At 37.1% G+C, this 24,458-nt stretch overlaps 1 long non-coding RNA gene across 1 annotated transcript in view; it reads left to right on the plus strand.

The window, feature by feature from the left end:
* The window catches only part of LOC133518608 (uncharacterized), a 75,460-nt gene extending 56,048 nt beyond the window's left edge, over positions 1–19,412 (plus strand). The window contains exon 2 of the long non-coding RNA XR_009799495.1: positions 18,279–19,412. This is a non-coding gene — a long non-coding RNA (uncharacterized LOC133518608). The remainder of the gene's footprint in view (positions 1–18,278) is intronic.
* The last annotated feature ends 5,046 nt before the right edge of the window (positions 19,413–24,458 follow it).

The following is a 24,458-nucleotide window of genomic DNA, read 5'->3' on the forward strand; positions in this document are numbered from 1 at the left end:
TCGCCCGTTCACCTGCCGAATCTGTGACAAGTGTAGCGCGACCTTAACGCTAGGGCGCGTGTTCACACGAGGGACTCTTTAAATAATAGGCCAGATTTGTGGTTTCAAATAACTTCAATTGAAATGGAATGTTAGGTGAAGTAAATATAATACATCGTGGTTTTTAGAAAATATCTGGTTGAAAAAAGGGTTATAAGTGTAGTAACTTAACACGTTCAACGATATTTTTTTTTTTATACTACATCGGTGGCAAACGAGCATACGGCCCGCCTGATGGTAAGCAGTCTCCGTAGCCTATGTACGCCTGCAACTCCAGAGGAGTTACATGCGCGTTGCCGACCCTAAACCCGACCCCCCCTCGTTGAGCTCTGGCAACCTTACTCACCGGCAGGAACACAACACTATGAGTAGGGTCTAGTGTTATTTGGCTGCGGTTTTCTGTAAGGTGGAGGTACTTCCCCAGTTGGGCTCTGCTCTAGATCTGGAATGACATCCACCGGCTGTGCCCTACCACACAAAGGGAGATGACATTCACAATGCCCATACCTCTCTTAAGATATGATATAAGGGGTCTAACTATAATATTAAAACAACGGTAGGTGTGATCAAAATACATTTATATGGCACAATGAATATAACCTCTTCCAATCTAACTAACCACACGACAGTAGTGCGCTTAGACAAGCAATTATATTGTCTCGAGTTCTAACAAAACAAAACGTACTGACCTGCTAATAATACAATCAACGTAACCACTTGTAATTTGCATCCACTCTCATCGTTCGAATGTCACCTCCCGAATGCTCGTTCAATATTTAAGATATAACTCTTCACGTGATCGATCGTTACAAATACTTTTAATAGTGTTAGCTTATTTAATCTAGAAAATGTATTATAATGACAAAATATCTATATAAACTAAACAGTATCCATACAATAGTTATTGCTATATTTTAAGCAGTCATTAAGTTATACTTGAGTAAGTTTTGTTAAATAATTGTGATTTAAAACTTACAAGCGTATACGTAAAAGCTTTCCTTAGATTGAGGCTAGGTTGATCTGTGATAGATTGCCCTTTTTTGGTTATATCATCTTTATGCCTTTAGCCCTTTGAACTACTACTTTACTAGTCGTGCCCACAGCGCCAAGGACACCTATAGGTGTTAATGGCGGACGCTGTCAAAGTAACCTTCACACTGTCGAGTAAGGTTTACATTAGCTCGCTTGCGCCCGGGAGCTTGGTGTTTGAGTGATGTTTGTGTTTATGACATAAAGCGTTCAAAGTTCAGGGTTCTAAAATCCAAGTGAAGCTTTTTAAGCAAACATACATTCAAGTTATACCTACAGTAAGTACTAGACTACGACACAATAGCGGCTTAACTCAAGACATCCGCCTGACTCAGTCTGCCCACGCATGCTCAGCAAAACGACCTAACTGCACACATAGTATAGGCGAAACAGTAGGGTAACTCCGATCGGCGGCTCGCTCTGCATGACCATGGCTGCGTAGCGGGTATCGGTCGAATTTCACCTTCCCATACAAACGGAGTTTCGTTCTCATTTTAAAACTACGTGTTGGATTGTAAAGAAACTATGCATCTACAAAAGCATGAGGGCTGAAATAAGTTTATATTGCTCCATCTTATAAAACAAACGAAATAGAGCAAAAACAAGTTTTGTATGAAAATTGGTTTTTAAGCACGACCCGCGTATATATAACTAACTAACTAACTGCTTTGGCTCAGCGATCCAAAAAGAATCTTGGCCTCCGAAACGAGAGAACGCCACCTGTCCCGATCCAGCGCGGTTTCCTGCCATGAATTGGCATTCAGCCGACGCAGGTCCGCCTCCACGACATACACCTACCTACCTATGCGTATATATACCTTTAGTTAATTTCTTCTCAGTCGTATACTCTTGTAAGATTAGTCGCGGTCAGCGAGGTCGTTGTACGGTCTTTTGTATTGATCCCGTCATCCTTATCTATTTAATGCTTTTCAAACGCACGTATTTAAGGATGACCCGTTGAGAACCTTCACTTAGTCGGTCCATCGCATTGAGAGAAGCAACCTGGGTCTTGTAAGTACCACTAATGCCCTGAACAACTAGCCTCTCCGACGCCATGGACTCTTCCTTGCGTGGCCCAAGTAGCTGAACTATTGCCGAACGTTTTTGTTTAACGATATATTAGTGGGACTTTTGGTGAACAGGCTACTCTATTTCAGTATACTCTGGCGAAACATACACAGGTTTTCAGAAAAAGATACCCTTATCAGTAAGGATAAGGTCTACTTTTCAATAAAATAGTAAATAAGAAGGCTCCCAGCCCTTGCGACGTTTTTAAACAAAACGGCCATTGTATGCAGAACAGAACTACGAATATCTACGGCTTCGGGAATTATGTTCATAATAGTTGAATACTTTTTGTACAGTATTCAAATAGACTATTTGGCATTAAAGTAGCGTTTTAATCCCTTTAAATATATGTACTTAATTATAGGTAGACGATAAAATCGCATTAAAACGCCAATATCTCTGAATTACTTCCTATAATAATGGGAGAATCATAACAATTATTAGGAATAAGGCAAAGACAACTATTTTTTTTTATACTACGTCGGTGGCAAACAAGCATACGGCCCGCCTGATGGTAAGCAGTCTCCACAGCCTATGTACGCCTGCAACTCCAGAGGAGTTAATGCGCGTTGCCGACCCTAAGGTTTACCGGGTAAATAGAAAATCGAAATTTTGTTATCTGCCTCTCTCTATTCATCGCTCGATGTGTAAAAGTTATAGGAAGGAGTACTGCCGTGCAGACCCTATAAACCACAGTAACTCGCAATTTTCCGATTTTTAGTTTGCTATTAAGCTTAGAATAATTTTATAAGTGGAAAAATTACTGTCTTGGGTGAGTTTTGAACTCACGGCCTCTGGATCGATACTCCAGCGCTCTGCCATCTGAGCCACCAAGACCTCATCCATAAGCAGCACATTTTTCCATATGGGTCTAGGGGACCCTAGCGACATCTACCGTAAGAACGTTACACTTCTTAGACGGCTACCGGAGTTCCAAGTCATATTGGAAATTCACTAGTAACGATGTTTCCGACTTTGTTTTTTTCGTGTTCTATAATCATTGCACTCAGACACATAATTGTATGCAATCAGTTTTCCATTTGGACAATTGGAACATGAAAATAAAAATTCCCAAATACAGTAAGAGTAAGTAAGTAAGTAAGTAAATATTCTTTATTGCACCAACAATTATACATTTTACATACATGTAAAACTACAAATGAATTTTAAAGGAAAGTAGAACCAGGTGACAACAGGCGGTCTTATCGCTTAAAAGCGATCTCTTCCAGACAACCTTTAGGTAAGAGACTAGTTTTTCTTACGCAATGCTGCTTTAAACGCAGTAAAAGTTCTATTCGCATCCTACTTCTACGAATTTTGGGGCAATGCAGACTAAAACGAAGACACAGAACAACATAATTTTTCAGACGCTTTTATTTATAAATATTCTTAATATTTGTAGCGACAATACGAATTAAAATGCATTTTGCAATTATTATGTACAAAAACTACATTTGGGACCTTTACGTATATTTACTACTTTAAATTCAATAAAACCAGTTAAATTTAATGTCGTAACCATCACATATATTTTATGCAGTAATTTGATTTTTTGAACTAAATTTTATTTAGTTCAATCAAAATACTGGCTAAATCACAATAGATGAAGCTCTGTTACTGCGTTTTAACTGTATATACTTAGCTAAAATTGTCTAAAAGGGTGTGCAAAATGCGTGCAGTAGTTGGACTTTTTACTGCTCTTTATGAAGTATTTGTTAAGTTTTTTATTTTGTCCAAGAACGCAGTACAGGAATTAAGTGAGAATTTGAAAAATGTCTAATATTTTATTTTAGGAAAGACTCAAATAAGTATGTGTTTTAGAACTTATTGGATTGTGAGATTCAAAAAATGAAGTATGTAATAAGTACATACTTAAAAAACTAAATTATTATTACATCGCCGAAAATAAATCACTTATAAACTGTTTTTTGCGTTTATCTCGAAAATTGCAGTTAGGGATTTCACGACAGTGTATAAATATCAATATTTCGATTTTCAAATTTAGCGACATCGGCCGTCTGTTTAAGTTATACCTACAGTAAGTACTAGACTACGACAGGTTAGACTACGACTTGGAAAGTTTACCCGTTTAGTTTTAGCCGTTTTTAGGGTTCCGTAGCCAAATGGCATAAAACGGAACCCTTATAGTTTCACCATGTCCGTCTGTCTGTCTGTCTGTCTGTCTGTCCGTCTGTCTGTCTGTCTGTCCGAGGCTTTGCTCCGTGGTCGTTAGTGCTAGAAAGCTGAAATTTGGCATGGATATATAAATCAATAAAGCCGACAAAGTCGTACAATAAAATCTAAAAATTTAATATTTTTTAGGGTACCTCCCCTACACGTAAAGTGGGGGTGAATTTTCTTTTTCGCTTCAACCCTAAAGTGTGGGATATCGTTGGAAAGGTCTTTCAAAACTAATAGGGGTTTTCAAGAAACATTTTTTGATAAAGTGAATATATTCGGAGATAATCGCTCCGAAAGAAAAAAAAATGTGTCCCCCCCCCTCTAACTTTTGAACCATAGGTCCAAAAAATATGAAAAAAATTGTGGAAGTAGAACTTAAGAAAGACATTAAATGAAAACTATAGCGGACATGATCAGTTTAGCTGTTTTTGAGTTATCGCAAAAAGTTTTCCCCTCATAGTAAAAAGACTTACTTTAATTAGGTACTAATTATGCAAATTTGCCTATTTGTTTAACTCGGGTGAAAGGTACCGTTTCATCCCTTGGTTAACAATTTACTATACTTTAAGCTCCAGTTTAGCTTATTGTGATGGAAGAGTAACTACGGAACCCTACACTGAGCGTGGCCCGACATGCTCTTGGCCGGTTATTTAAGCCAGGTAATGCTGGACATGGACAGTGTTGAGCAGTTTTACAGTTATGAGTAATCAGGTATTTCGGCACAACATATAATGTACTTAGACGACACACATCACCTTAAATGAGTCCACGGAGCCACCCATACATTAAAAAACGACGGCCGATAGATTTAGAATATATTACCCTCCTTTAGGACTCGTAATCTCACCGCAAACTTACCATTGCACGTGTCCAAATTAAGAACTAAGCTAATTTGATACTACTTTTAAAATAACCGCCTTGGAAAGCGTCTTTTTCGATGGCAAATGTAAGTTTGTATAAGTTCGTTGGAACAGGTTCGCCCCGTCGGTCCGGTTCAGAACTTTTATTCAATTTTAAAAAGACGCAATCGCATATGAACGATGAAGGTACTTAAAACGTTTTGAGTCTACAAAGTTGCACAATACAGATACTAAATTGGTATATAGGTAGTACGAGCTCATGAAGTATAGCGGCAGAAATATGTTGGTTTTAAGCCAGGGATACAATAGGGGACAAATGTCCTGCAACAAGTCAAGCTAAGTCGAGCGATTGTCCTTGACATATCTAGTGACATCGCGCGACTTAAGTCAGCAGCGACGTCACGCGAAGTCGTGCGGCTTTGCGAAACTTCGCTGACATATATATATATATATATAGTCCTCCTCATCGTTTTCGATGACGGCGACCCCAAATAAACACATTATGGACGTTGTCTAGCAAGAGCCCTAATGTGGCTGGCCAGGCCGAACTTGCTCTTAAATACTCTATTGCACGCGTGACAATAAAGTTGGCCAGCTGCGTTGAACGTGTACACGTAGGAGGGCTTAGGTCTCTCTTTCCGTAACTGGCGTTTCATGTCTAGGCTAGTGAGGCGGTTATCTTCGAATGTTTTGACACCGTTATGGATGGTAGAACGCCAAGAAGACCTCCTTCCAGCAAGCTCCTCCCAACGCTCAGGGTCGCTGACATATTGGCGACATCGCACGACTTATGACACACACCGGCGACATGTGTCGCGCGCTATAATTCAATTTCATTTATTGAGAGACCAACTGAGATCATTATTGTTAGTAAAAATGTTATATCTTAAAATATATGGTTAGTACTATACACAATAACGGGAATGTCAATAAATTAATGATGAATAAGAATAAATAAATTAAAATGAAATTGAAAAGAAGTGAAATTAAATCAAACAAAATACAATAAAAACAAAATTCGATCAAATAAAAATAAATGAAAATAAAATTAATTTTAAAATGTTTCAATATAGGTATTAATTAATACAGACATTGACAGACATGATGAACAGTGATCGGAACTATGGGAGTAAAACTTTAACAAAACTTGTTAAGCGGACATAAAATAGTGCATACAGCCCTAAAAATATTCATGCCCATAGGGATAGGAATAGTATAGTACTTACAGCCATAAAAATATTTACACTTATAGATATTCGAATATTTTTAAGGCTATAAGCACAGTTTTTACGTCCGCTTGATAAGTTTTGTTAAAGTTTTACTCCCATAGTTCCGATCACTGATGAAGAGCAAAATCCAGCGACGTCGCGCCAGATCACCCGACGTCGCTAGCGACATGTGTCGCGGTACATTTGTCCCCTAGTGTATCTGGCTTTTAGGCGGCTCTCACACTTGATGCGATTCGCACGTCGCTCCGATGTAAACGTGCAACATCGGAGCAACGTGCGAATTGTATCCAGTGTGATAACTGCCTTAACATAGTGCTTCTATGCGCGATTTTTACGATTAAGCAAAACGTGAATATAATTTATGATGATGGAATAGGTCTGTTTGTCCGCCTGTTTGTTAGTTTAATTATTCGAAATGATTATAATTATATTCAAGCTATGAGTTAATAACCCTTAGGTAGATGGGTGTACAGACCACCATATAGGAAATTTTATTATTCATTGTTCACTTCAGTGTGTGTAGGTATTCATTATACGCTCAAAAGAAGTATTCATTATACGCACAGATCCCTAAGTTTCTATAGAATGTATTTTTATTGCTCTTAATAATAATAAAAAAATCCTTTATTGTGCACTACAAAGAATAATACATGTTGCAAAGAAAGAGTTATAAGTGAGTAGGTAACAACAGGCGGACTTATCGCTAAAAAGCGATCTCTTCCAGACAACCTGCAGATAGCGATTCAGTGGCTAGAAATAAAGTTATTGGGCAGTGCAAAACCACAAAACTGTAAAGTTTATAAAATAAATAAATAGAAACCTTAATTAAAATCTTAATTAGAGCTCAATTATTGTACTATAATTAGCTGAAGTAACCATTGTTCACGTGCACTTGTTGTGATATTTACCAGACACTATTGGCGGTAACTTTATTTATATATTAAACAAAGTAACCGCCAACAGTAAATAAGAAAACTATTTACCTATCTGACATTTTCCGCTTAAACCGCTGAACCGATTTAGATGAAATAGCCATATAACTACGCCATTCAAATAATAGTCTCACCTAAACAAAGATATTCGAGTTTATTTTGGATTTGGACTATAAGTATGATTTATTTTATTTATTTATTAAGGTTTTCCAACAGTTGTAATACAAATACAATTGGACTTAAATAATAACCACAAAAATCATACCGAAGTATTCACCCAATTATAGGCAAACACAACTTGCTAATACTACTGCTGCTTACATTTTGTACTTATGTTAACATTCTTAACCTTAACCAAAACAAAACAACAACAAAAAATGATTGGGAGCTTTAACCCTTTATTGCACGATTTCGTCACGTAATTGTTTGCTGATTCTGGGAAAAATAATAAAACAAAATATAACATCGATTTTTACTGCGAAATCACTGTTAGAAGTTAAATAGGTTAAATTATAGTTATGTAAATATATAATTTTCAGTGATAGATATATAAAAAAAATTACTACCATCAAAAACACTATTAAATAGTACACTAGACTATTAAATTTTAAATATAAAATAATGGCAAACCTCGAAAAAAAAAAAAAAACGCACAAAATCACATACTAATAATCATCATTTGAAACGTAATAAATATAAGAGCCTCGGTAGAGAGTACCATTTTGTACCATTTGGCGTTGAAACTCTAGGTCCATGGGGTCCCAGCGCGCACAAGTTTTTTGGAGAAATCGCGAAACGTCTGGTTGACGTAACTGGTGACCGAAGAGCTGGCGGCTTCCTCGCACAACGTATCAGTATTGCGATACAACGAGGAAATGCCGCCAGCATCCTTGGTACAATGCCTCAAGGGCCTATTTTAGATATAAGCTAGTTATAGTAATCATCTGTATATATCCATTATGTATATTGTTATTGTTATTAATAATCATCAAATTCTGGATACTCGTATTTCTAACTTCTCCGGAATTTCGTCTTCAAACAAATGTAATTTTTATAAATGAAAGAACTGCGTAAAGTTAAGTTAAAAAGTGTAAAACTGATTAGTATTTCTATTGAAAGGAAATAATCGATTTTGTCTAATTAGGAGTATGTATGAAATTAAATGTTTTTGTTGTGTAGGCTGCATCCTACACTATGCATTTAAACGTAAGATTATAGTTGGGTGGATTTATGGTACATATATGTATTTAGTGAAATTATTCAATGCAGACGAAATCTCGGACAGAAGCTAACTAGTCTTCGATGTCTGGTGTTTTTTATTTCATCTCAGAGAACTACGAGTACATGATAAATTGATCTCATTTTTAAAAAAACAAGTAGTGGGTGACTTATAACAATAATTCATCTCAGACCTATATTTTTTGCAGACCTCAATTATAAGGCAGGAGATAAAAGATCAAGATTAAGAGCAACGGTCGATTGACACGAAAAGGCATAAAAAAAGCATAAAAAACGCATAACTGTTTTAATTGACAATCTCCGTCCCACTCCGCAACTGACTCGAATAGGTTACCTTTCCTATACGTATAATATATGTTGCTGGCATATTTTACTTTCCGACATTGTGTATAAAGTCCGGTTCCAGTACAACGACTTTATGTTTGTGAGTGAAAGATGGAAACCCACAATATATTGAAATATTTTGATGATATCTCTACCATGTTCGTAAGGTTTCAATAAAATTTCAGTACAAGAAAATCTTCTCTGTAAACTAATATATTATTCACATACTTAACATGAAGTACCTATCGTCGAAGGGCTTTTTGTTTAATCCCGCGATAACATTTAATAAATATGGGCTACAAATTGCCCTTGTTCCATTCGCATTGCTTATTCCACAAGCTATTAAAATGTAAAACAACTCATTACTCCGTCGCTGCATTATTTATAAGATCGCGGAGATCCAGATAACCAAATATAAACCTACAACCCCTTTTCAACACCATTTGTTATGACTGCTTTTGAACATCGATTGCAGTTGTCAATACAGGTAATTGTGCCATACGGGTAGTAAAGTTAGAATTTTTTAAGGTGCCCGAGAGGTCTATTCTAATATAACCAAAATATTGCTAGGTATACAATAGTCTGACGAGGAGTATTTTGGAATATTGCAGCGTTGTCTGGAGGCCGCATTATGCTACCCACTCATTACGGTTAGAGCGTATTCAAAAAAGGTTCACTCGTCACTTAGCTTTTCAGGCACGTGTTATGGCTAAAAGATCAATATCCTATCAAAGGAAACTGCAATATTTCAAGATGGATTCCCTAGAAGATCGACGGACGCTCCTAGATGCAACTTTTTTGCACAAGTTAGTGAACCACAAAATAGATTGTCCACAACTTCTGACATTGTTGAACTTTCGTGCTCCATCCCGTTTCCCCCGTAATGCTATCACCCCTCTTTACGCCCCGCTTAGAAGATCAGTTTCAGTCACTAACTCTCCAATATGCAGGTTATGTAAAATTGCTAATGGCTGCTGTGACAAGGCGGATATGCACTATGACCCACTAAATCAATTTATAAAATCTGTCCGAAAATATTTTTTTAAACATAAGTAATTAGAATTTAAGTTAAAATTTTGGTAGTTCTATAGTTGTTTACTTATATTTGTTTCGCATGCCGTGTTTACCTGTAAGTAATTGTGACACCACTCCTTACATGTATTAGCTTGTACGTTTTGAATGTATCGATGTCAACAATTGTTGGTGAACCTTAAATAAATAAAATAAATAAAAATAACAATTAGTTATGGTTTAGAACTGGTTTTGACACGACCTTGACGATTGTCTTGGTGATCACTTGATCAGCGTCAGCGATCTTCAAGATCGAATCAAAATAAGATCAAACCGGTAACAAATAATTATATCTGAATCGGATAATGAATAGAATCAGGCGTTGCTTTGCGGAAATCCATATTAATTAAAACAAAAAATATTACTTTGTTTATCCGCGAAAATATAACGTGATAGTCAATCAGTGCTAACCCATTATACTTGCTTATGTATTTTTACATATAATAATCTTCCCACCCTCCCACCGCAAAAATATATACGTAAATAAATATAGCATCCCACCACCTAAAATACAAAACTCGACATCCAGGCATCCTCAGGAGCTGTTGTCGGAAGTCCGCCGAATGAAAACAAGGCAAATACAAAGTATAACGGATTAGTTCCTATTGACTAGCACGTTATCTTTTCGCTGATAAGCAAAGTAATATTTTTAGTTTTAATCTGAATCGGGCTCCAAATCTACCTTAACAGGAGTGGTCATTTCTCTATACAAACGTACTCGACTGTTTCCTCCGTGGTTTTTGAAGCTAGAACAATGATTTTTTCAACACAGATTATTACTATTAATATCTGTGTAGGACTGTTTTGCTTTTCTTGATATTTTTGTTTCTTAAGGCGCTAGTGCACTTCAAATATTCGCAAAAACGGCCTAATTTACTAGGCCACAAAGAGAAGCATGGTATTCAAAACTCACATCAATTAGCCTAAGAAGCAAAACAGCCCGATAATTTCATTACCATTCAGATCTCAAAATTTCGTTACATTTGATTTGGTTTTGGAGGAGGAAACAGTCGAGTACGAGATAGAATTTTTTAAGATTTTTAGGCAGGATTTTTTTCCTAACCACTAGTTTTAGGAGCCGCTTCCGTTAGAGAGCCGGATATATTCACCTTAAATATTAAAATCTCAGTTCCCGTATCCTCTTAACATATTGAGTGCCGGAAACCCGTTCGGTGGGTTTTCTGTTCGTAGTCACTTTCCTCTACAAAGCGGGCAATCGGTGAGATCGGCTACGAGCGTAGCGCTACGAAAACGTTGGCAGTGAATGCGTTAAGAGCTGTTCCTACAATACGGACACCTTAAAAATATTAACCAATTTAGGCATTTCCAAAACCGCCGGATATCAGTCCATTAACCGCCACAAACTAGTTCATACTCGAATGGCGAGGCCGGGTCACTGACCCGCCGAATCAGATTAAAAACTCCCATTAGGTACCTCCGCCGAACTTGTCTGCAACAATCTCAGTTCATTCGGTTAGGTTCAACGTTTCGGTTTAAATGTCAGCTAAATGTCAGGTTAAGAATACAGGATGAATTTGAGGCGTTTAAGCATTAAGGAATGGATAGATAGGCACACATCTGGTAAGCCTCCGTAGCCCGTTGGCAGCAGCGATTGGACCGGTGTTCCAATAGTTGCTAGTTCATGCAATTCTTGCCGGAAGTGTACATTTTTCCATTTTTCCTTTAATATAAAATTTGGATATTTGAGGGTCTAAACTAGCTGGCAAGTTTCGTTGCTCTCAAAATCGTTCACCATTTTCCGGAACTAGCTTATGTCTAAAGAAAGACTATGGAAAGGACAAGTACAGGCAGTTCTAGTCTCGCCATTTTTCTTTTGATTAAAAAACTACATGTTTTAACCTCTAGGAGACGTAATGAAAATAAGTGAAGAACATCAACTTCCTGAGATTTTTCTGCTTGATATTTCTCATTCAAAAAACGGCCATATTCAGTTTAGTTAAAATCTCTCAGTAAAATCTATTTTCCCGGTTCCCGAGATACTGTGCCTAGTTTGGGGCCAATTAATTTAATTGCAAAATCTAATTTAAAAGTTCAATATTTTACGTCAATTTGTAAAAAACGTTTGGTAAATAAACGATTTGTATTTGTATTCCTAGCTATGTCATTACCACGGATCACGAGCGACATGCATCCACCCTGAAACCTTATACAAATAATTGGCGCAGTTAAATTTATAAGAAAACAACTGCAATCCGAGCTTTAAATGCAGATTTTTTTCTTCATCGAAAAGTGATAGGCAAAGTTTAAAAATCATTCATACAACAATTCCAAGAATTGGGCCTCGGTTTAAACTTGTGTCCTAGCGAGCTAGCTCTAAGATCAAAATGACCTGAAGAGGAGGCCGCACGAAACTTGCGACGAAGGTTTTTGCCATTCGCACGAGTGCCCTATTCGTTCTATATGTTTTCGAAGTGTTTCATGAAAGATACTGTAATTGGTTTGAACATTATCAATAAAATAAAACTATGTTGTTTTTTCTCCAGGCATGGTCAATATGGCGCCAATATTAAAATAAACAAAAATCAATGAAACATCAAACTAAAACCCTATGGCTCTTATTTATAGTAAATTTTGCCAATGTTTAAAAACTGAAGACTTGTTTTTCTGTATTCATGGTATACATCCCATTACTGGTGGAGTGTGGCCCATAATTTCCGAAAATCATTTTTTCTTAGTGGCAAATTTTCCGTTCCCATATTTTACCAATGTTATTTCATCGTAGGGTTGTTTACTACATTTTTTTTTATACGACTACGGTGGCAAGCAAGCATACGGCCCGCCTGATGGTAAGCAGTCACCGTAGCCTATGGACGCCTGCAACTCCAGAGGTATTACATACGCGTTGCCGACCCTTTAAAAATCTGTACACTCCTTTTTTGAAGAACCTCATACTGTAGACCCTCGGGAAAACCTCGGCAGGTAGCTCATTCCACAACCGGAGCGTGCGCGGGAGGAAATTCCTCTTAAACCGCACAGTGCGTGACCATTTAGGTTCTAGGGTGTGAGGATGAACACCCTGCCGACGGCGGGCGGTGCGGTGATAGAAAGTAGCCGTGCGCATCATGTCAAACAATTCTTCAGAGCACTGCCCATTGTACAAGCGGTAGAACACACATAAGGAGGCATATACCTTGAATTATCTTTTCTATCAGTTAGGTGAAATAAACGTTCAGATTTGCAGCTTTAAAATGACCGCCGACGTTTTGAGTGCGGATTGCCGCTCGTTTTTAAAGTTCATTTGCGATTAAGTACCATTTATACTTTATGATAATGTCGTGCGTATGCTAGTTATTTTTAGTTGACATAAAACTTTATGGTTCCAACTCTAACTTTGTAGCTGGACCCGATGTTTCTAAAACTTTGTAGCAGGCAATGTTGTGAAGTTTACATACATAACTTCACAACATTGCCATTTAACAAGCCATGTTTTACTCCAAGTAGATACCGAGTTATCGTGTTACCTTTGTAGTGAATCAACCAAGTTCGAGCATTCTATGTCACACAGGCGTATTCGGATTTTAATTATAGGTTATTAATTATGATGATGTCCACCAGAAAGTCGCATAACCTTAACTTGTACTTAGTTTTCGACCCATGTATCCTTCCTGCAGTCCATTCACATTCTCAAAACCTTTGCATTATTTTTACTGTTTTGTATTCATTATACCTACAAACTAACATGTCTCCATTCACAATCAAGACATGCGATCAAATAGCAAAAACGCAAATACCTGTATGCCCGCAGTAAATATGTATATATACGATAGTCATGGTTAGTCATACATGGCCAACAATGACTGTCAAACCAAACAAGAATCTAGCAAACTTGAACAAGCAAATAAAAACGTATCTGTATGAAAATACATGTTTTCAGGGTTCCGTACCTAAAGAGTAAAACGGGACCCTATTACTAAGACTCCGGTGTCCGTCTGTCTGTCTGTCCGTCTGTCACCAGGCTGTATCTCATGAACCGTGATACTACACCACAGCTAGACAGTTGAAAATTTCACAAATGATATATTTCTGTTGCCGCTATAACAACAAATACTAAAAAGTACGTAGCCCTCGGTGGGCGAGTCCGACTCGCACTTGTCCCGTTTTTTGCTATATTTTTTTTTACTCCAAATTTCAACCATTACCTTACATTTTTAATTTAATTACCTTCTACCCGCCCGAATATAGAAAGGTTTCCCATTCCATTTTATTTGGAATTTTTATTTTGACTAATCAAAATTGCTTTTTTTTGGCAAGTTTTTTATTGCCCCGCCTTTAAAAAAAAAACTGGCAGCTACCAAGGAGTTCAGAATTGTAATTAAAATGTTTATATGTTAAAATGATTTTTGTTTTACATAAAGTCACCGACTTCTCAAACCGCCCTCGTACATAGCTAGAGGTTACTGATACCATCTCTTTTCTATGGTAAAAATCAATATAGTTAGAACCATTTTTTGTAAACTACAATTTTTGTCTGGAGAATATAGGAGATTTCATTGAAACGTCCGGGGTTTTAGAACTCTCGGTCCAACATCCTACATACTCTACTGCTGTGGCGCGACGACCCGAAGTGGATCTTCGCCTCCGACACCAAAGACCACCACGCTTCTCTGCCCAAAGCCGTTTCTAACAATTAACGGCACCGAGGCCGAAATAGAAGACCTGGTGTCTGAACCGAACATCATTGGAGAAACGAAAGCCGCTAGACTCCGATAGCTCGGGGACGGTCCGGATGGATGACGATCCCGCAGTCTAGAGGGCGTACTCTGGAGTACCAAATGGTCGAAGACCGTCTGGACGTCCAAGGTCCCGCTGGAGCTGGAGAGAGTGTAAAAAGACGTCTTACATAGACTGCTAAAATCGTAGTCTAATAAGATAAAAGTCAAGGAGGTATAAACCTCTATTTCCTATTTTATTTATTATCCCCATTTATTCTACCATGTTAACTGTCGACTGACCGAGACAAATCTCCATAATGACTAACATATAAATAGTTGGGCAAATAAGGAAACCGCTGGAAATCGCCATTTTCGCGTAAACAGTAGCGAGGTCGTTGAACTCATCGAGCAATCAATGCGAAGGCGTATTGACGACTACTTGCCAACTGCGACTGCTGACAGACTTTAACAAAACTGTGGAGTGTGTAAAGCTGGAAGTAGTTTAGCGAAAAGATGCTCAAATTTTCTTTTTGACCGAAATTTCAAATTTGATTGACAGATTTTTGTGGGTTGGATCGTTTTCTCTAAATACGTCCAGTTAAAAATCGAATTACTAGTGGCTCTGTGAACTGTAGCCCTTGCGAGAATAGCTAAAAATTAACTTATGTATGTACGCATTTAAAAACAAAAAAAAACTAAGACTGAATCGGGAAAAAATATAATTAATCAAACCAGCTCACAAAACGTCACTAGAACCGGTTAGCATTGCGACCTGTAGAGAGGAATATCCGGACAAACGAAAGTATTTTTACCCCAAGCTGAAACGGAGACTTTCGCTAACAGTCGGTCAAAAAGGATGTCTAAAAGGAAGGACAGATGTCTTAATTAATGTTTTTACGACCTATCGTATACTTTTGATCGAGAGAGAGCGAGGATTCGTTTCATCTTGGGAAAAATGCTTTCGTATGTCTGTCCGACCCTTCTCTCAACCGATTCTCCTAAAATGAGTGATTATACTATTTTTTTGTCGATTTTGAGTCATAGAGGTCAAGGTACAGAGTATTATGGCATATGTATCTAATTTAGTTGTGTTCCACTCGAGCGGGTGAGCGGGTTTACGAAAAATAGTATAAGCAAAGCAACGCTAACTGTCCCGGATGCGTGCGACGGATTTTACTTTACCTACAGAGGCACCCGCGTGCGTGTGCCCGCTCCGTGCACCCGCGCCAGCTAGCGGGCGTCCTATGTCTGGGTGCCCACGTCGAACTTAAACCTAGTGCCCGAGACAGTAGTATGTAAAGTTAATAGGAAAGCTGTAAATAGTTTACAGCAATAAATGTAGATAATATCTGGATTGGGGCGGTCGCCGGAACGATCTATCTATAAATAGTATAAATTGCACGATTGGCGACAACGAGGGGTTCATTCTGCAATGGAGCGATTTTTTATTAAATTTAGTATTTGAATTTCGTAATTGAAACTTAGCGAGCTTAATTTATCAAAAGTTATTACTGACAATTAACTATCCCTTCTCCATAAATATAGTCGTAGCTTCGCCAATAAAAGTGTACATAGGCTATAATAAAGTTCTGTATGTCAAACCTCCTTCGCGGCATTACAGTATTAAATTTGACGTTATCAACGCGCGCGCTGCATACTTAATAGTATTAGTAAGAGAGGTATGGGCATTGTGAATTTCATCTCGCTTTGTGTGGTAGGGCACAGCAGTGGATGTCATTCAAGATCTAGAGCAGAGCCCAACTGGGGAAGTACCTCCACCTTACAGAAAACCGCAGCCAAATAACACTAGACCCTACTCATAGTGTTGTGTTCCTGCCGGTAAGTAAGGTTGCCAGAGCTCAATGAGGGGGGGCGGGTTTAGGGTCGGCAACGCGCATGTAACTCCTCTGGAGTTGCAGGCGTACATAGGCTACGGAGACTGCTTACCATCAGGCGGGCCGTATGCTAGTTTGCCACCGACGTAGTATTAAAAAAAAAAGTATTACTTATTCTGTGGCCCTATAGAGCGAGTGTACGTTGATTCTCTCGTGAAAAATATAAAATATAATTATAGGGACATTCTTACACAAATTGTCTAATCAGACTTCTATTAGTAGATATTCTAGCTCGTTGACTAAACCGACCACCGACATAATATCGAATGCTTTCAGAATACTGGTCTTATCTCAGTTTTAAGCTTATCTCCGGGACAGTTAGCTGTTGTTAACTGGTTATCTGTTAAGTAGGGTTTAAACTACGGTTGTCGGGACCACCTGGCCTAGTTCGGAAAAAGTTACACGTTATTTACAGTACCAACGGTCTGAGAACCTACAGTGAAAATCGAAAATGGAAAATTCGTTTTCTGCCTCTCTGTCGTTGGAATATGCAAGAGTGATAAAGAGGCAGATAACGAAATTACGACTTCCGTTTTTCGCGGTAGACCCTCTGTATACATGGGTATTTACGTGGAAATTGCGATTATGAAATGAAAGAGTCGTATTCGTATTCGCCGAATATCAGCGTTTTCACGACTATTCGTATTCGTATTAAAATGGTATTCGTATTTTTAGTGCTCAAATTTCAATTGTATAGATAATTTCAAGGTGTTATCCTTCCTTGCTGCGTTTCTTCCTTCCTTGTTTGGCTTGCCGGACCATCACGTTGGACTGGGGCCCCTTCTCTTTCCTTCTACCGAACCAGTGACCATAAGTTGTCCAGGTTGTCTCCATGTCACTTGAGACAAACATGATGAGGTTATGTTAAGATAAACGCGCTTTATAGTGACGGCGATGCCAACTAACTGAAACTAATTATGCAATTACCCTAAGCTTGTCATGTCACCATTTCATGTTTGCTTCCCGCTGTACAAATAATTACATTAGAATTAACTACAGGGAATTGATATTGATATACTTAATATCATAATGTCAGTTATATTGTGAATTTCTAAACATATTTCAATGTGATGATTGGAGAGTCAGTGTAAGTAATGCTTACGAGTACATATTATTTAAGAATCCTTCTAAAGACTAGACCTATACGTGAAAATTTTAAGAAATAAATTATTCTGTATCCATTCTTTGATTTTCAGGATTCCGTACGTCAAAAGGAAAAAACGGAACCCTTGCAGGATCACTTTATTGTCCGTCTGTCTGTCCGTCAATACCTATATCTCGGAAACGCGTGGAGGTATCAAGCTGAAATTAAAACCAAGAGTCCCTTGAAGTTGTGAAAAATCAAACTTCTAAGTTGGCGTAAAAAAAGATACGGCCGTTTATGCCGCAAAAAAAGTATATTTCGATACTCTCAAGGGAATCACAATGTAGGGTACTTTCTGTTGACCTAGAACTATGAAATTTTGCAAGTAATATCGTCTTATACTCGAAGTACAGGGAAAAATCTGAAAATCATAAAAATTTAATCATAAAAGATATAGATGTAACCTACCTACAAATTTATACGGAACCCTCTCGCCCACAGAGGGCGTAAACGTACCCGAGTCCTTAAGGACATACCCGTGGAAGTAAGGTAAGGAAGTTAGTGGTGATTCAACCCGTGCCTGATTTAATATACATATGTATATAAGTATATGTGTTTTTGATACCATAGTTTAATCGCCATAGCACTTGTTAGGTACTAATTTTAAAACCTTCACCCGTATTGTCCTTAATAACCTTATACTCCGCACAAACATACTCGTAGATCCCATCCACACTCCAACACACACTAAAAAAATATACAGTCGCGTCCACACCACTTCGTCTGAGGCCAGTCACGCGCCTTAACGGCCGCTCCCATGGCGGCGAAAAAACGAGCATCAGAAAAAACCGCTCTAAAAAAAGTTGGACCGCGGCCTCGTACACAACATTGACCATAGATGGATCTTATGCCTTTGAAATAAGGTTCACGGTTAACAGCGTGTACGGTACTCACATATTTTGAAACCAAGGTTATCTTTTCGCGAGCCAGTACAGGTAGGTTTATTTATGTTGGATGCACTGTTTTCTTTTAATGTTTTGTTTTGTATTTGATTGTTTAAAGTATTTTTTTAGGTTTTTAATGGGGTGTTGTGTAAATTGAGAATATATTTAAATATTTTAAATTAATCGCGTTCAATCTGCATAAAAAGAAATTGTGTTCATATTTTTTCAGTGAAGATATATGTTTTTTTTTAAATCTGTGATTAGGAAAATGTATGCGTTGACGTATGACATTACAAAAATTGCTGACCCAAAGTGGACTCTAACAGCACAAGACCGATCTATCTCTGGAGGAGGCCTTTACCCGAGAAGGGGTTCTTGCTTCGTAGTGTAGGAATATACTTAATGTTATTTAAAAATTGAATTTTAAATTTAATTTATGTAAAAATAATGACATTTTTGATTATTTATCATAATTATGTATATTCCTCCTATTTTTCGAATCATGTTGACATTGTAACTACTTGCAAGAAATAAAGACTTTTTTTTTACAAGCTTTTATTTACTTTCACCTGACCATTGTCTGTTAGTAATCAAATCTTGCAAGTTAAATTTGACCCACTTCCCGGTTTCCGATGAAGCTGAAAATTTGCATACATATGTAAGTCGGGTGACAATGCAATATTATGGTACCATCGAGATGATCTGATGATGGAGACAGGAGGTGGCCATAGGAACTCTGTGATAAAACAACGTAACCCAATTGTGTTTGGGGTTTTTAGAATTGTCTCGATGAGTATTAGTTACTTGTGGAAAGAAAAATACAGTCAGCGATAATAGCTTGTAAGTACCAAAAATTAAATTTTTGCCAAAAACTTATTTTTATTATTATGCGTAGGCGTAGCCAGTCTTATTTGCATTAAATATATTATCCCCATATTTGTATCCAAACTTACGTTTTTGTAACATGTAAGTAGTTTACTATTCCTATTATTAACACTACTAGTCACGGAACGTTTAAGAGAAAATTTTGGAGTATCTTTGATATATTTCTACCGCTTTGCGCCTTATAAGCATACGTCGGGGTTTTCGGTGCGGGAATGTTATACACTAGCCAATAAACAGGTTAAAACTATAAAAACCAATACTATTTAAATATTTCTAAGCGCATTTGAAGCTTACCTTCTATTTTTAATTCATAGTTTGGTAATTATTTTACAATAGACAAAGTTATAAATACAAGAAAACATTCCCGCACCGAAAACCCCGACGTATGCTTATAAGTTGAATAAATTATCTTATTAGTCTTTTATGTTTCTGATGTTTTTAATGAAAGATACTGCAATTGGTTTCAATATATGTAATTAAAAAATAAAATCCAATTTTTTTTTCTTAAATCATGGCACCATTTCTTTAAAACGAAATCCAATATTTAAAAACTCAGGTTAAATACTTATTTCACAGGATTTCTGGTTCATGTTTATTCATTTATTTGTTTAAACTTTATTGCACAATACATGAAGAGTACAAATGGCGGACTTAATGCCAGAAGGCATTCTCTACCAGTCAACCATGAGCCAAATCGGTGCAGGGTCAGAATACAGAGTAAAATGACAAAAAATAAAATATCACAAAATTATATAAAATTATACGTACATAAATAATATGATACATAAATATAAATACATACATATACCGGGTGTTTCCTGTAACAGGAGCAATAAATTGAACTGTAGGCTGTACTCCTCAAACTGACCAACATTTGTTCAGCAACTTTTTTAAATAACTTATGGTTTAATTTTTATTACACATTGAAGTTAATTCTAAGACGAAATGTATTGCGAATTTTGTTATGTTTAAATCGTGACAAGCAACGTCAAACACACTGATGTCAGTGTACATTGAAAATAATATTTAATTTGTATGAAAAAGTTAAATTCTAAAGATTTCATATTTTTAAAAAGTTGTTAATTAATCAAAAGTTATATCGTTTTAGGAGTATGATATATGGTTTAATTATTTGCTCGTGTTACAGGAAACACCCGGTATAAATATATACCCATTGTGAAACATCATGAGGACGACCTCAATGTTGTATTAGAGCTACGTTCATTATCCCTTTACGGACAAAATTAAAAAAAATACACTATTCAAGCCTCATCACCCCCTTAAAGTTGTAAAAATTCCGCATGACAAAAAAAAAAGGTGGTCATTATTGCCATAAATATAAAATCTAAGTGTGCCCTAATAAATGTTTGAGAGTGTATACTCTATAGATTAGTCATTCTATATTTATCTCAAATCTCAACGACCACTACTAGGTATTATTATTGGCAGTGTTCAGGCCATAGATAATAAAGCAGATTACACAAGTTTAACGGCCGCGACTGGCCGTTACCAAAACAAAAAACACTTTATGGCCCATAAAAAACGATTCGCATTTATTCCGATTACTATTTCTTGTAATTTATTGAAAGATTCTTTGTTTAAACATGACGAAACTGAGATTGTAATATTTTAAGTGTTTTCAAGAAATGTCACAATAAGTAACTAAGTATACTTGGCGCTAGCGAATGGAAAGTTTCCTAACGAATTTCTAAAAATATAGGAAAAATTTCATCCTCCACAACCACCGTTATTTTATTTATTTATTATAGGAAAAGGTGGATGGATTTTGTGAGAGATGACATGAACCGAACGCGAGTGAATGATGAGATGACGGGGACAAAAAGATATGGAAGAAAAAGACATGCTGCGCCGACCCCAAATGAATGGGATAAGGGCAAACGAATGATGATTATTAAAAGTTTAATAAAACTTGTTCAGTATGGCCTATGAAGTCACTACGCAGAGTATGAACGGTGGTTAAAATTTCACCCTGTATATCAATGTGATTTGTAGTATTTCGTTTTAAAATATATTATTATAATATGTGTAAGTTTCAAGTTATTTATCTATAGGCCACTAGTTGCCTGAAATAAAGATATTCATTTTTAATATACTAAGTATAGTCTGTCAAGCCATTTCCGTCAGTAGAAAAAAACGGCTAATTTAAAAAATGTAGGCGCGAAGGGTTATCGTCCAATAGAAAATTTGAAATTCGCGTCTTTTTCTACCGGCAAAGTTATTTGATCGGCTATATATGTATATAAGGCTAGATATGTATGAGTAGCATAAGTATGTGTATATGCTACTCATGGCTTTGTGGGCTGTATTCCTCACGAACCCCAGTGGATCCACCATTTTGAAAAAAAAACTGAATCTACAAAAAAATATGTAGAATTATCTCACCAAATTTCACGAGAATCGACTGAGAAATGCGACAGATGAGAACATACGGAGAAACTAAAGAAAATATTTTTGGCCAAGCCAAGATGAAACAGAGACCTTCTCTCTAGCGCGGTAAAAAAATCCAAACTGACAAATTAAAAATCCGTTAAGAAATCTGACTTTCAGTCCTGTAATCCGTACACCCAAACATACGAAAGCATTTTCCCATCTCTACTAATATTATAAATACGAAAGCAACTTTGTCTGCCCGTCTGTTACCTCTTCACGCTTAAACGGCTGAACCGATTCAGATGAAATTTGGTATGCAGATAATTTGAGGCCTGGGGAAGGACTAAGAATAGATTTTATTGAAGTGAAAACTTCTTTAGCGGCGCTGTGCACTTTTTGTGATGGGGAAAAAATGTTAAACTCGCGACAGGTCACGTGACCGACAGATTCGTCAGATTGAAAATTCGTAAGAACATTAAAATAAGAATTGATTCTTATTTTAAATAATAATTTGTAAGATTTTACCAATATTTACGAGTATCATCAGCCCACGCGGTCGCGAGCAGAAGCTAGTAAACCTTATAGGTATTATATATATTTGAGTATGAATTGCTTGTTAATTTCTCAAGACATAATTACTTATTATTTATTTGAAATAATTACTTAGACTAATAGCTACTTCGTTTAGAAGGCGTCTGTCAATTGCTACATTACGTTTTGATCAGTTAGAGTGCTCCAGACGGCATCAAAGCGATAATTACTCCAATCATTCCACTATATCTATTAATTATTCTGTGTCAGTAAGCTCATATTCATTAGGAGTCACAAACGAGGAGGAATGGCAGAAGTCGAATGTTGTCTTTGGCTACCGCGATACTTACTCAGTACGGTCAGTGCCAAAAATAAATGTATACACTAACCTTAATATATGGGCAACAAGGTCGTGTTGAATTGGCTCGTACCAATGAGTTTTTCAGAACTTATGTACGGTGAAAACATCGTGAGGAAACCGGACTGATCCCAATAAGTCCTAGTTTACCCTCTGGGTTGAAAGGTCAGATGGCAGTCGCTTTCGTAAAAACTAGTATCTACGCCAATTCTCGGGATAAGTTGCCAAGCGGACCCCAGGCTCCCATGAGCCGTGGCAAAATGCCGGGACAACGCGAGGAAGAAGGTCGTGTTGCCACTTTTTCGTATCGATATTTTATTAGTGACTGTACGGTCGCCATCAGATATATCGGAGCGACCAAAGTGCTCACAAATAGGTGAACACGCCTCTATTGTCTAAGCGCTAGAGTGCGTGTTCAGATATTTTTGAGCACCCCGACCGCTCCGATATATCTGATGGCGACTGTACAACTATGTAATTTTCATTAAAGGTGCGCGATAAATCCATTTACATAGTTTTATTTTATCACAGAAGTCGAATTATCTCTTTTTAATTCAGGCATATTTATTTAAGCTATCCCCCATCTGTGACTTCATTTGTGTTGTTAAAAACTTTTAACCCAATTTTCTCCCCATAGGGGTTAAATTTTAATAAGTAAATCCTTTATCAATGGAGCTCTACAACACTTGAAGAAAATGGCTTATTGTAGATGCATTTCTTCATTAGATTAAGTAATTATTATTATTTTTTTATTCCTATAAAAGAAAAAAAGTAATTCATTAATATCCCGTGATATTGGAGAATTTAACAACTGGAGGCACTTAAGGAGCTAACCCCTCTGTCGTTAAGGAACGCAATCTCCATAGGCAGAACTTATGCAAAAGTGTCCAGTGGTCAGCTATAAATAATAGTTCCAAATCTCTCCAGAGTAGCGCTAGAGTAGCTAAGAACCTAGGCGTTATTGACGGAGTGAAGTGCGCTGTCTATAATTTGTTTTTTTTTTTTCAAGTATTCTAGATATTGTAGCGCCACCTATAGGTTAATAATTATGTACGTTACGTACACATAGCCATACATTTGACGTGCCCCTCACACGAAAAAATTGGCGGACTGTTAGTAGTGGTTAAATCCTCCAAGATTACGGATTACAGTTTATGGTTACGTTATTTATTTACTTGCATATACCCTACTTTTATATTTAAAAAACTCAATATAAAATATTATTACTCGAGTAAGCTTGACCCTACTCATAGTGTTGTGTTCCTGCCGGTGAGTAAGGTTGCCAGAGCTCAACGAGGGGGGTGGGTTTAGGGTCGGCAACGCGCATGTAACTCCTCTGGAGTTGCAGGTGTACATAGGCTACGGAGACTGCTTACCACCAGGCAGGCCGTATGCTTGTTTGCCACCGACGTAGTATTAAAAAAAAGCTTTTATCAAAAATATCCAAAAATACAGGAGGACTTCTCTTAGCGCACTTAAAGGTGAAGAAAAGGCCCATAAGGATTTTAATGGCACCCATCAGTAACATATATAAAGAAATATTTTAACCCCGCAATTTATAGCGGGTAACAACCATTCGTTTATGCCCTTAAAATTTAATTTAAAGTTTTATTGACACACTAAATAACGAGGTTGGCCTTTAGTGCTTTATGATATGACCTGCTTATTAAGAAGATGGTGGATGACCATTGCTCCATACAAACGACGTAATTTCTGAATACGACT

Source organism: Cydia pomonella, chromosome 6 (genome assembly GCF_033807575.1).
Source record: "Cydia pomonella isolate Wapato2018A chromosome 6, ilCydPomo1, whole genome shotgun sequence".
In the NCBI taxonomy this organism is placed as follows: Eukaryota; Metazoa; Arthropoda; class Insecta; order Lepidoptera; family Tortricidae; genus Cydia; species Cydia pomonella.